Source organism: Helianthus annuus, chromosome 13, assembly GCF_002127325.2.
Source record: "Helianthus annuus cultivar XRQ/B chromosome 13, HanXRQr2.0-SUNRISE, whole genome shotgun sequence".
Taxonomy (NCBI): domain Eukaryota; kingdom Viridiplantae; phylum Streptophyta; class Magnoliopsida; order Asterales; family Asteraceae; genus Helianthus; species Helianthus annuus.
In genome coordinates, this window is record NC_035445.2 from 28852629 (window position 1) to 28865743 (window position 13115).

The window sequence follows — 13115 nt, forward strand, 5'->3', positions numbered from 1 at the left end:
AGATTATATATATATATAGTAAATTAAAAACAATAAAAATTAAGTTGAGGCGGGCCGCATGGGACCTCACCTCAATATAACGCGGGCCGCGCAAGGGTGTAACCAGACTTCTCTTAAATCATAAGTTCATGCGGGCCGCGTACAAGTTTGGTTAAGTTAAAGCGGGCCGCGAGTGTCCAGAATTGTGGCATAGCCCGGTGCGGCCACGTGTCCGATGCGTGTCGAGCCTATATGGTGACCGGACCAAGCTACGCCGTTGACCCAGGTTGACGCGGGCCGCGTAAGGGTTGGCCTGTTCTTTACGCGGGCCGCGTGGAGACGCGATTACAGCCCTATATAAGAAGGCAACGGGCTTTCAGTTTCCGTCGTTCATTTCCTTTCTTTCTTTCTTAATTTCTGTAGTGGCGTTACTATACCCGAGCATTATACCCCCTAAAATAGCGAGGTTCTGCTACGATGTAAGTATTATAACCCCTGGAGACGTATTAGATACGCTGCCCGATTGATCTAGGGTTCCGTAACGGCTGTCGTGGTTCTGCCCGACGTAGTCGTTGGAATGCCGTCTCGGGGAGGGTATTACTAATGTTAAAATGGGTTATTATACTAACACACGTGCATTTGTGTAAATTATAGATATTCACCAGGAAACCCTAAAGAATAACCTAAAACAGCAATGTGAGTTATCCTCTTTTTGTTAAATGCTTTTACAAAACCTTACATACTTTTCCATGCGAATGACAGCTATTGAGTATTTGTAAGAATACAATTATCGTGGGTATGTTGGGGTTTTGTATACAAAATTGGTTACAACCTGGTTAAGGAGTAACATTTCCACAAGTCGGGTGTCGACAATACCAACAGGTGATAATTGATATAACTTGGAAACAAATGTAATTGCGGGATCGCCCTCAATACTGTTCACTGTGAATTTTATTTAAATTTGATTAAACTGGGATTCACTCACCAGTATTTCCCACTGACAAAATGTTTTTAAAACGCGTTTCAGGTAACAAAATGTGAAAGCCAAATAGAAGCCAGCTGGACAGCACTGGAGGCTTGGAAAAGTGGCAATAAAGTTACCTAAAAATAAAACAAAATGTTTTTATTAAATAAATAGGATTTATTCCTATGAAATGTGTGTATTGAAAACTTGGGTTTTACCCATATGTTTAATGTTATAAAACATGGTGGTTTACTCTGATTAAATATATTTCCTATCTACGGTCCTGATGAAAATTTCCGCTGCCAAATTGGATAAATAAATGTGATACCACCGAAACTGGCTCACGGCCGCCCGTTCCCCGGAGATAGGGATCGGGGGTTGTGACAGAAGGTGGTATCAGAGCTATGCCACTGATTCAGCCACAGAAGTGTTCTGCTGACATCGAAATTCAAAAGTGTTAGGAAATAAATTATGGAAATACGTGTATAATTGTATTTCTTGCTATGTGTTATCTGACTATTTGTTAGTTTACAGTATGAGCGACCAAGGACCTTCTGACGCCTATCGTCAACTGTCTGGTTCGCCTAGGAGCGAAGGCACCTCCTCTTCTCAGCCTGCCCTCTCGGGGTATTCTGCTGACACAGAAGAAGGAATCTTTGTGTTTAAGTCTCAGTCTGAAGAGCCATTTCCTCAGAAAAAGAGGGGATGGTTCAGTAGGGGAGCGCACGAGCGTAGGAAAAGAATGAAAAAGTTGCAGGAACAGCGAGTGTTAGCCGCAACAAAAAGAGAAACTGATGCTTATAATCAGGACATGCTCAATAGGGGTATCGCTAATATCCATATTTTAGCAACCACTGCTGCTGACCCAAACCTGGAACAAATGCTAGCACCACAACCACAAAATCCTGACCAACCCATGGAAGTAGAAAACCAGATAGAAATGCCTAATTTCAACCCGGAAGAGATACCTAGGGTACCTGCACCTGATCCCCTAGACCCAAACAACTACGACCCCTGGTGGGACGATGTTAGGGACTACGTGCAACAAAACCTAATACAGGAAAATGTGTCAATGCCCAACTTAGGAGCTTACCCAGGGTTAGATCCTCAAGATCCCTACAACATTAGTGATGCATATGTTAGGGAAATTTTAGAGAATCCATACCCGTACCAAGCCCCTATGCCTCCGTATCAGGAACCCGTACCCCAGTTTCCAAACCCAGTCCTAGAACCTGCACCCCCAATGAGTGCAGAAAATGTCCAAGAACTTAGGACTTTTGGGGAGGAAATTTTAGAAAGCAGTGATAGAATGCGACAGGTGGGAGAACGCCTCGTATGGAAATACGATGAGCGTAATATGGATTTTTGGATGAATCCATATCAGTGAAGGTGATGGCAGAAACGGTAGTAGTAATAATAATAATAATAATAATAATATAATAATAATAATAATAAAATAAATGTGTGTATGTGTTAGAAAAAAAAAACAAAATAATACGGATGCCTACTATTAGTATTGTAGCTTTACATTTCAGTCAGTATTGTAATTTAAATTTCAGTACTAGTGTGTAATGATGCATACTATATAAATAGAGTAAAAGTCGCAATGCTCGACGTTTTTGGTTAAACGTGCGTGTCATGTGGTTGGCTATATTCAAATATTAATTGTGATATTAATATTTGATAAATTGTTTAAAATTCAGATGGCCGACGAGGAAAATCAGGATAATCTGAATAACGATAACCAGAGTAACATTAACGTGGTTAATGAGAATCCGGACAACAATAACAATGGAAACCAAATGGATAATAGTGCCGTTCAACATATAGTGGCACAAGGAATTATAGATGCAATGCCATTTATTATTCAAACGGTTCAAGAAGCGAATAATAAAAGTAAGCATAGCAGTAAGCGACCAAGTGAACTGGAAAACAGCGTGAACAATGGACCCGTACTTCAAGCGCCCATTCCCAAAAGAAGAAGAACTATGCCATATGGTTGTTCTTACAAGGAATTCTGGTCCTGTAAACCAATAGAATTCTCGGGCAATGAAGGACCCATTGCAGCCTTACGCTGGATAGAGAAAACTGAGGCTGTTCTAAAAATAAGCAAATGTGCTGAAGAAGATAAGATAATGTTTGCTTCAAATCTGTTTAAAAACGCAGCCTTAGAATGGTGGAACACTATCCTCCAGTCAAGAGGAAGTGATAAGATTTATAACATGGAATGGGAGGAATTTAAAAATATGGTAGAAAGGAAATTCTGCCCTCCCAATGAAAAGGAACAGATAGCAAATAAGTTTCTAAATCTTAGAATAACCGGGGTAGACAGTAAGGGTTACACTACCACATTCTTTGAATATGCTAGGATAGTACCAACCCTTGCATCACCTGAACCGGTATTAATCTCTCGTTATATCTGGGGATTAATTGGAGAGATTAGACATGTAGTCAAGGCAGCTAGACCCCAAACTATAGAAGAAGCTGTAGAACTAGCCAATACCTTGACAGATGAGTTAATCCGTACTAGAGAAGAAGACCAGAGGAGAAACCTAACCCAAAGGCTTACCCAAGAATTCCGTTCTGGGAATTCCAATCGTAGAAATATAGGTTCTACCTCTGCACCATACTGCAGGAACTGCAAGAAGAAGCATTCTGGAAAATGCTCCACTTACTGCAATTACTGTAAAGCACCAGGACACAAGGAAGAAAATTGCAGAAGAAAAGCCAGTAATGGAATGTGCTACAACTGTGGAGAAAAAGGTCATATTAAAACCAACTGCCCAAAATTGACTCCAGCTGCAAACAACAAGAATACTAAAAATGCTAGAGCATTCGTTTTAACTGCAGATGAAGCCAGGATGATTCCAGACGTAATTGCTGGTACGTTTTTAGTTAATGATATTTTTGCGAAAGTATTATTTGACTCTGGTGCAAACCAAAGTTTTATTAATACTTCATTTTGCAAACTCCTAAATCAATCATTAACTAAACTACCACAAGAATGTCTAGTAGAAACCGCAAATGGAGAAACCGTTAGAATTTCTGAAATCTTGCAGGGAGCAAGAATAGAAATTTTTAATCAAAAGTTTATTGCAAACCTTTACCCAATGAATCTGGTAGGATTTGATGTCGTGTTAGGAATGGATTGGTTAATAGCCAATAAAGCCAATATCCTATGTGATCAAAAGTCAATTCAGGTAAAATCACCAAGAGGTGAAAAGATCACAATTAAAGGAGATAAGCCATCTAGATCCACTAAATTCATCTCTGTGATGAAAACTGCAAGTTGTATAAGGAAAGGATCTATAGTGTATTTGATTTCTATAATCACTAAAATGAAAGGAAAAGAGTTAAAAGACATTCCAGTAGTGTCCCAATTTTCAGATGTCTTTCCAGAAGAATTGCCAGGACTACCACCAGACAGGGAAGTTGAATTCAGAATTCACCTGTTACCAGGGACAGCACCGATTGCCAAAGCACCTTACCGTTTGGCACCCGCTGAAATGCAGGAACTAAAGAAACAATTAGATGAATTGTTGGAGAAAGGATTTATACAGCCAAGCTCATCGCCATGGGGAGCACCGATTTTATTTGTTAAAAAGAAGGACGGATCAATGCGTATGTGCATTGACTACCGTGAATTGAACAAAGTCACGATTAAGAATCGGTACCCATTACCGAGGATCGATGATTTGTTTGATCAACTTCAAGGAGCTCGATTTTTCTCTAAAATCGATTTAAGATCAGGATATCATCAACTAAAGGTACAGGAAGAGGACATTCCTAAAACCGCATTCAGAACAAGGTATGGTCATTATGAATTTACTGTCATGCCATTTGGTTTAACCAATGCCCCAGCCGCATTTATGGACATGATGAACCGAATATGTAAGCCATATTTGGATAAATTCATAATTGTTTTCATAGATGATATTCTAATTTACTCTAAAAGTAAAGAAGAGCATGCAAAGCACTTGCATTTACTTTTAAGTTTATTGAGAAAAGAAAAGCTTTATGCTAAATTTTCAAAGTGTGAGTTTTGGTTAGAACAAGTACAATTTCTCGGATATTTAATTAACCATGAAGGAATTCATGTAGATCCAACGAAAATCGAGGCAATTACCAAATGGAAAACCCCAGAGTCACCAACTGAGGTTAGAAGTTTCTTAGGATTGGCCGGTTATTATAGAAGATTTATCCGAGATTTTTCTAGAATAGTCATTCCTTTAACTAAGTTAACCTGTAAATCTGTTAAGTTTGAATGGGGACCAAAGCAAGAAGAAGCCTTTAGAATTCTTAAGCAAAGATTAACCCATACACCGATACTAGCGTTACCAGAAAGAACTGAAGACTTTGTAGTCTTTTGTGACGCTTCTAAGTTAGGTTATGGATGCGTATTAATGCAACGCCAAAAGGTTATAGCTTATGCATCTAGACAGCTTAAGAGTCATGAAGGAAATTATTCAACCCATGATTTGGAATTAGGAGCCATAATTTTTGCCCTTAAGATTTGGAGACATTATCTTTATGGTAGTAAGTTTACCATATTCACGGATCATAAAAGTTTAAGATATGTCTTCGGGCAAAAAGAGTTGAATATGAGACAGAGACGCTGGATGGAGTTACTTAGTGACTATGATTGTGATATCCAGTATCATGCAGGAAAAGCCAATGTGGTGGCTGATGCTTTAATTCGAAAGTATCACGAAAAGCCAAAAAGGGTACGTTCTCTTAAATTAAATCTACAAGTAGATTTAAACAATCAGATTAGAAAAGCACAAGAATCAGTAATCAAGAAGGATACTGAAAAATTAAAAGGAATGATTAAGGAATTAGAACAAGGAATAGATGGAATTTGGAGGTTCCATAAAAAGAGAATGTGGATACCTAAATTAGGAAATTTACGTCACCGTATATTAGAAGAAGCCCATAAGTCTAATTATACGATGCATCCAGGAAGTGATAAAATGTACCAGGATTTAAGGAAAAATTTCTGGTGGATAGAAATGAAAAAGGATGTAGCAGCTTATGTTTCTAAATGTTTAACTTGCTCACAAGTTAAAGCTGAACATCAGAAACCCTCAGGTTTGTTACAACAATTAGAAATACCAGTTTGGAAATGGGAATTGATAACAATGGATTTTGTTACCAAATTGCCTAAAATAAGGAAAGGTAATGATACAATCTGGGTGATTGTAGATAGGTTAACCAAGTCAGCTCATTTCTTACCAATGAAGGAAACCTTTAGTATGGAACAATTAGCCAAATTGTATGTAAATGAAATCGTTTCTTTACATGGCATTCCTTTATCAATTGTTTCAGATAGAGATAGCCGTTTTACCTCTCATTTTTGGTCAAGTTTCCAAAAAGCAATGGGAACCAGGTTAAATCTAAGCACAGCTTATCATCCTCAAACGGACGGACAAAGCGAAAGGACAATTCAGACAATGGAGGACATGCTTAGAGCTTGTGTAATTGATTTTGGAGGTAACTGGGACGAACACTTACCTTTAATAGAATTTTCTTATAATAACAGTTATCACACAAGTATCAATGATGCACCATTCGAAGCACTTTATGGACGAAAGTGCAGAACCCCAGTATGTTGGGCAGAAATTAGGGAAAAACATTTATCTGGACCCAAGATAGTACAGGAAACAACTGATAAAATCATTCAAGTCAAGGAACGACTGAAAACAGCACGTGATCGACAAAAGAGTTATGCCGATAACAGACGCAAACCATTAGAATTTCAAGTAGGAGATAAAGTATTATTGAAAGTCTCTCCCTGGAAAGGAGTGGTAAGATTCATCAAAAGAGGAAAGCTAAGTCCCAGGTATATTGGACCTTTCAAAATTCTTGAAAGAGTAGGACCGGTAGCCTATCAGCTACAACTGCCAGAGGAAATGGCAGGAATACATGATGTGTTTCATGTATCTAATCTCAAAAAGTGTTTAGCTGATGAATCACTCGTAGTACCTCTCAAGAATATAGAGGTTAATGAACAACTCAAATTTGTAGAGAAGCCTCTACAGATTGAAGATAGAAAAATTAAGAATCTCAAGCATAAGAGATTAGTTCTGGTCAAAGTGAAATGGAACTCTAAAAGAGGACCTGAATACACATGGGAACTTGAATCAGAAATGCAAAAGAAATATCCACACTTGTTCCAGTAGATCTCGAGGACGAGCTCTAAAACAAGGTGGGGAGGATATAACAACCCTCGGTAAAACCGACATCCTCATAATATTTCTGACACCCTAATATATCTTAAAATATATCAATATGTCTTTATATGCACCCCGTATGTGAAAAACCGAGCCCAAAGTAGATTATATATATATATATAGTAAATTAAAAACAATAAAAATTAAGTTGAGGCGGGCCGCATGGGACCTCACCTCAATATAACGCCGGCCGCGCAAGGGTGTAACCAGACTTCTCTTAAATCATAAGTTCATGCGGGCCGCGTACAAGTTTGGTTAAGTTAAAGCGGGCCGCGAGTGTCCAGAATTGTGGCATAGCCCGGTGCGGCCACGTGTCCGATGCGTGTCGAGCCTATATGGTGACCGGACCAAGCTACGCCGTTGACCCAGGTTGACGCGCGCCGCGTAAGGGTTGGCCTGTTCTTTTCGCGGGCCGCGTGGAGACGCGATTACAACCCTATATAAGAAGGCAACGGGCTTTCAGTTTCCGTCGTTCATTTCCTTTCTTTCTTAATTTCTGTAGTGGCGTTACTATACCCGGGCATTATACCCCCTAAAATAGCGAGGTTCTGCTACGATGTAAGTATTATAACCCCTGGAGACGTATTAGATACGCTGCCCGATTGATCTAGGGTTCCGTAACGGCTGTCGTGGTTCTGCCCGACGTAGTCGTTGGAATGCCGTCTCGGGGAGGGTATTACTAATGTTAAAATGGGTTATTATACTAACACACGTGCATTTGTGTAAATTATAGATATTCACCAGGAAACCCTAAAGAATAACCAAAAACAGCAATGTGAGTTATCCTCTTTTTGTTAAATGCTTTTACAAAACCTTACATACTTTTCCATGCGAATGACAGCTATTGAGTATTTGTAAGAATACAATTATCGTGGGTATGTTGGGGTTTTGTATACAAAATTGGTTACAACCTGGTTAAGGAGTAACATTTCTACAAGTCGGGTGTCGACAATACCAACGAGTGATAATTGATATAACTTGGAAACAAATGTAATTGCGGGATCGCCCTCAATACTGTTCACTGTGAATTTTATTTAAATTTGATTAAACTGGGATTCACTCACCAGTATTTCCCACTGATAAAATGTTTTTAAAACGCGTTTCAGGTAACAAAATGTGAAAGCCAAATAGAAGCCAGCTGGACAGCACTGGAGGCTTGGAAAAGTGGCAATAAAGTTACCTAAAAATAAAACAAAATGTTTTTATTAAATAAATAGGATTTATTCCTATGAAATGTGTGTATTGAAAACTTGGGTTTTACCCATATGTTTAATGTTATAAAACATGGTGGTTTACTCTGATTAAATATATTTCCTAACTACGGTCCTGATGAAAATTTCCGCTGCCAAATTGGATAAATAAATGTGATACCACCGAAACTGGCTCACGGCCGCCCGTTCCCGGGAGATAGGGATCGGGGGTTGTGACACCAACCAACACCACACAACCCATTACCACTCAAGAAGAACCATCCATCACTTTTAACCCTTCCTCTACCATTCCATCATTATCTCACTTCTTCCCTGGTGCAGGACAATCATATCCAAACTATACCATAGCACCAAATTCAACCATTGTCCATGCTTCATCATTTCGACCATCGAACCATTCGGGTTTTCAGTACTCGACTCTTCCATTTGGGCAATCTTCGGGAATTCAAGGAGATGGTTATGATGAGGGATATGAGGAATTTGAGGGTTATGATGAAGATGGGTATGCTTATGGGGGTGATGGAGATCAAGGAGACTTTGGTTATGTGCAAGGTCAATTTCAAGGAATGCCAAGTGTTGGTGGAGTGCAACAACAACAGCAACTCATACCACAACACATTCGGCCAAGGCCACAAGGACCACAATTGCAACGTCCTACACCATTGCAACAAGTTCATCCACAGAATGTGCAACCTCAACTTCAAAGGCCAATTCAACAACCACCGATGCCACAACAACAATTTCAATAACCAATTGCACCACAAGGGCATATACCAAGACCAATGGGTCCAGTTCGTCCAAGGGGGCGGTTTGGTGTACCAAGAAGGCATCTTAGAGAACATGAGAGGGGTATTGAAGCGCACTTTAGGCTGGTGATTACTCATAATCCTTCACTGGTGGTTATTCCTCACAACAACCAAGGAAGAACCTTTGAAGTAAGGACTAATTCCATACAAAGTTTGCCGAAATATAAGGGTCTAGCAACGAAGGAGCCTTATTTCCATTTGGAGGCCTATGACTCAACTTGCAATACTCTTGGGAGTCAAGGTTTTTCGGCCGATGATGTCAAGTTGGTCTTATTTCAATTTTCTTTGGAGGATAAGGCAAAGAAGTGGTTCTACACTTTGCCTTCAGCATCTATTTATACTTGGGCGGAAATGCAACAAATTTTATTAGACGAATTTTATACCGCCCAAAAGGCCAATGATGCTAGGAAGGGGTTGAGGAGTTTCCAACAACAACAAGGCAAAATGTTTCATGAAGCCTTTGAGCGCTTTAATATGATGATAAAAAATTGCCCGCATCATGGAATTGAACTTTGGGAGTTGATGAATGCTTTCCATGAGGGGTTGTGTGCCGAAGATGCGCGTGATCTAATGTCCATCACAAATGGGACTTTTGGCACAAACTATGAGCATGACGATTGGGAGTTCTTGGAGCAAATGGCCATTACATCAAAGAGAAAAGCTCAAGCATCAAGGAGAGCACGACCGACCATTACCCGAACTCAAGTGCACGCAGCTGATGATGGTAATGTACAAACTTCTAATCAAATTTATGATGTTTGTGCTATTTGCAATGAAATAGGTCATGCGGCTGAAAATTGCCAAGGAGGTGATGGGCAATACGAAGAGGTTCATGCTGTGCAAGGTCAAGGAGGGGGTGGTAGAAATTACAACAATATGAATTCTAACACTTACCACCCCAGGTTGAGGAACCACCCAAACTTTCGTTATGGGAACCCTTCAAATCAAGTTAACCCGAATTTCCAAGGAAACCAAGGATTTCAAAGGCAATATCAAACGGGTCAAAGCTCTTCAAGTGGAAACGAAGTAATGGAAATGTTGAAGGCGATGCAAGTCGAAATGCAACAAATGAATCAACGTGATGAGGTTCGGATGCAAAAGGACGAGGCCCGTGATAAAGCTATTCAAATTTGACTACTCAAATGGGTCAACTTGCGAGTGAAGTGGCGATTTTGAAGAAAGCAAAAGGCCAGCTACCAAGTGATATGGTGACAAATCCCAAGAACATAAAAGGCGTTAATATCAATGTGGTAAGCACCGTTCCTAGTACCGAATTTAATGAAAAATGTCTAACCTTTTCGTGTCAAATAAATACAGGTATAGAGAAGGATGCCAATGGTGAGAATGATAAAGAACATGGAGCACCAATCGTGCCTATCCGTGTGGGAAAATTAAAAATCCCTCACGCATTGTTGGACTACGGGGCAAGCATGAGTGTGCTACCAGGCGATTTATATGATATGTATGACTTTGGTCCGCTTCAAGATATAGACACCATGGTAAGCTTGGCGGATGAAAGTTGGAGGCGTCCACGGGGAATGGTTCGGAATGTTAAGATTCAGTTGGGAGAGTTTGAATACCTGGTGGATTTTCTAGTTCTAGACTATGCTTCTACCAAAATGGCAGCACAACAAAGGGTAATCTTAGGTAGACCGTTTCTATACACAGCAAATGCTCAAATTAATTGTAGAGACGGGATTATTATCATGACCGAAAAGAAGCGTAAGTTGTCCTTTGATGTTCAAACTAGAGTGATTAGTTATGAGTCCATTGAGGGGAAGGGTGGTGAGTCTAGTGATTGTATGAAAAATGTGTTTCAAAGAATGAGAAAAAAGCACCACCGGACCGTGAAGAAAAACATATGGGTATAAGCAGGAGTGTATTTGATTACCCACCGAGTCGAAACGAGACGGATGCATTTTGCTCAATGGCACAATGTAGTGATGGAAGTGGCAGTAACCGATTCTTTGAGCCACCATAAATGGGGGTGGCACGGTCTGGCTGAAGACTCGAAACTTAGCGCTGCTCGGGAGGCAACCCGGGGTTTTATAGATCTTGCCGTTTTTATCTTTCTATGTTTCAGGGCCATGGCGACATTCAAGTGTGGGGAAGATGTACGTATATTTGGGTAAAAGTGGTGATAGGAAATCGGATTATCTACAACATCTGTTGTGGCAAACTTCACCAGGTCAATGTACTCTTTCCTTAGTCTTGTTGTGTTCTTTAGCTTTGAAATATTGGTAGTTAGTTTGTTTGATTTTGTTTAAAAAAATACAAAAAGAAATTTGGGATTTGAGTTTATAAGCTTTTAGTTGGTGTTTAAGAATTTATGCGATCAAAGTCTCTCAAAACCATACATTGGGGTCAATGTATCCCAAGTGTGGGGATGGGGAGAAATTTTGAAATTTTTGAAAATTTTTTTAAATCAAGCAAAACATGAAAAAGTTGAACACCTTAGTCTAACCCCAGATGATGCACCGGCAACCCTTAATACCCTTTTGTTCTTGGTGAGAGTTGAAGCCACACTTGTACATAAATAAAATTTATCTTTGATGAGAGTGGCAACGGGCGGGGGTGCATTAGAACTTGTGCTTGAATGCGGTTTGAGTCCTTAGTTGGACGTGAATGTGAAAAGGATAAGGGCACTTAGGTAGCCTCGTCTTTAGTGTGTGTGAGTGTGGTATTTGGTGGGTTGGACCTCATAAATTATATATATGAGCATGGTTGTGAGAGGGGCGGGGGTTTGGACATTTAGTTGCCCAATTTTGTGCCTACAAGCCTATCGTTTATTACCCCTAGTTAGTTACCTAAAAATTTACCCGATTTGACCTGGTCTTATAGTATTAGTGGTTGTTTAGTAGTTTGTGATTTAGTTTGTTTTATAAAAAAAAGAAAAAAAAAGAAAAGAAAAAAAAAGAGAAAAAGCAATGAAAATGAAATAAAATGAAAAAAAAGTGATGTTTAGTTGTCTTGTATATAGTAGTTAAGTTTGATAGTTGTTCGTTTGTTTCTTTGGGTAATAAAAGACCGGGTTAAGTTTTCGCTACTTCATATATATTCCATTTCCTACCCATTCGCCTAGCCTCGTTATCACCTTAAAAGCCCCTTTGATTTGCATTCATGTTTGGCACTTGTAGGAGGAGGACCGAATTAGGTACAAGCCTATAGTTGTGCAATCACCCGTTTGCCTATTGTGTGTCTAGCTTATCTTTGCTAGTACTTACTTGTAGCCGAGAGGAGAGATTTAGAGAGGGGTGTATTGTTTTGGGTGTTAAGAACGGGTTAGTAAAAGGATGACATGTTTTTGTTTAGTTTATGTTGATCACGTATGTGTTGAAAATAGTTTTTGAATGAGTTGCTTGGGACAAGCAACGGGTAAGTGTGGGGATGTGACGGGTGGTCCGTAGGATAACCCTTAAGGCCTTTAAATAGACTAAAATACCATACTTTATCCGGTTAATAGCTTGAATTTGGTATTCACAAGATGTTTGATGTTACAGGTGTTAAAGAGCTTCAAATGCGGGTTTTATGGAGCTTGGATGGATGCTAGAAGTTGGCGGTGTTGGGATTGAAGAAATGGTGAATTAAATGAAGGAAACAAGGAAAAAGTAACACTCAGCGCCGTAACCTACGGCACTTGGCCGTAGGTTACGGCCCCAACCTTTGCAAAAAGCCTTCGCCGTAAGACAGAAGCGACCCGCCGTAACCTACGGCCCTCTGCCGTAGGTTACGCCACCGACTGATCCAATTTTGTAACTTATGCATTAAATTGTCATTTCATGGGTTTTTATGGTGGCTCATCACATGTTTTCGGTTACCACTGGCTTGTGAACAAATTGGGAGCAATCTTGGAGACTTGGAAGCTTGGAGAACATATCTTATCATTAATCTTAGTTGCTTTGATCTTGATGAACATTGAAACTTT

The 13115-nt window shown here is 39.7% G+C and overlaps 1 non-coding gene across 1 annotated transcript; it reads right to left on the minus strand.

The window, feature by feature from the left end:
- Positions 1 to 9590: 9590 nt before the first annotated feature.
- LOC118486201 lies at positions 9591 to 9696 on the minus strand. Its single transcript, XR_004878056.1, has one exon. It is a non-coding gene; the product is annotated as a small nucleolar RNA R71 (small nucleolar RNA).
- Between the last annotated feature and the right edge of the window lie 3419 nt (positions 9697 to 13115).